Raw genomic sequence first — 1,398 nt, forward strand, 5'->3', positions numbered from 1 at the left:
AGGTCATTGAATTATTAACACCACCAACTTCATTTCCATTTAAAATTTTATTACATCAACAGAAAAAAAAAAAAACCCTCACAAAACAAAACACACAACTAAAACCTAAACCAACTCAAAGACAGAAGATTATTATCCAGCTATAACTAAAACCCTCCCCGAAAAAAAAAAGAACAAAACCTTAAAAATCCAAAAGAAATATAAATGCCAGCTTCAAAAATATGTATCCAAAAAGTAAGGCATCCACTTTACAAAAAAACAATAATTGAAGGTTGGAGGAATGAGAAGAGGGAACAAGAGGATGGTCCCCTGACCCTCCAGGGGCCAGCCCCAGTCTGCCTGGAGTCCACTCTGAAGGGACCACAACTCGGACCAAACCCGCATCTTACCAATGCAGGCTCAAGCAGGCTGGGTGGGAAGCTGGGAGACCCAAGTAGGCCAGGAGGACTCCCCAGGTTTTCCAGTTTCAGCAGACAGGATAGGGAGTTGGGGGAAGGGGGGGGACTCCTGCTTGGGATAAAAGAATCCCAGTCCTTAGCACAACAGGTGTGGCTAGGAGGCTGCAAGGGCCCAGGGCAAACACCAGCACCTTCTTTGGAGCACAGGGAATGGCAGCTTCCTGCCTGCAGGACAGGATGGCCACAAGTCTGCAAACCATAGAGAACGGGCTTTTCTGAGAGCCTCCAAAGTGGGTACCTTCTGCCACTGTCGTCTCATCCTGTCCTGGAGGCTGTCCAGACAGGACAGTGGTGTGAGCAGAAAGGAGGGAGGGGTGATCTGAGTTGGGGGAGGAAATGGCCTTCAGAATACACTTTCTCCCCAAACAGTCTCTGAGGTGATGGGATGGGTACCTCTGGGAAGATGGGAAATAGCCCTCCCTCCCTGGAAGGCTTTTCATGCCAGGTCTGACCAGAGGGCTGGAAATAAGGGGGTATTTTTAGGTCCAGTTCTTGGATGGGAGGTGACTTAAGGCTGATTTGGCTCGACTTTCAGGCATGAAGGGCTTGGGGAGCCTTCACACCCCAGGAGCCAAAGTCCAGAGAGGAGGAGAAGGGCAAGATGGGGGTGCCGGCAGAGCTGGCTGCCTGGGGCTGTGTTGGAGCGTCACTGCGGGGGTAACAGGATGGCAGGCTCCTTCCCATGGGGGTGGGAGGGAGGAAGAGAGGAGCTGCTTTGTCATTAGGAGAGAAATGTCTGCTACATTGGAAATAAGCAGCTTTCTGGCTTCAGGAAGCTTTGGCACTGAGTTGGGGGGAGGAGGCAGGGGCAAGGCTGGGTTTCTACAATCTGAGCCTTTCCCAATCTGTTCCACAGGCCCGGCCGGGGTTAGGGGAGGGGGCAGTCCTCCTGCACATTGGTCCTTAGGTCAGTGGGGAGATGCTTTCCTGTCAGGAACCT

Source organism: Neophocaena asiaeorientalis, unplaced genomic scaffold (assembly GCF_003031525.2).
Source record: "Neophocaena asiaeorientalis asiaeorientalis breed wild unplaced genomic scaffold, Neophocaena_asiaeorientalis_V1.1 scaffold27, whole genome shotgun sequence".
NCBI classification, from domain to species: Eukaryota; Metazoa; Chordata; class Mammalia; order Artiodactyla; family Phocoenidae; genus Neophocaena; species Neophocaena asiaeorientalis.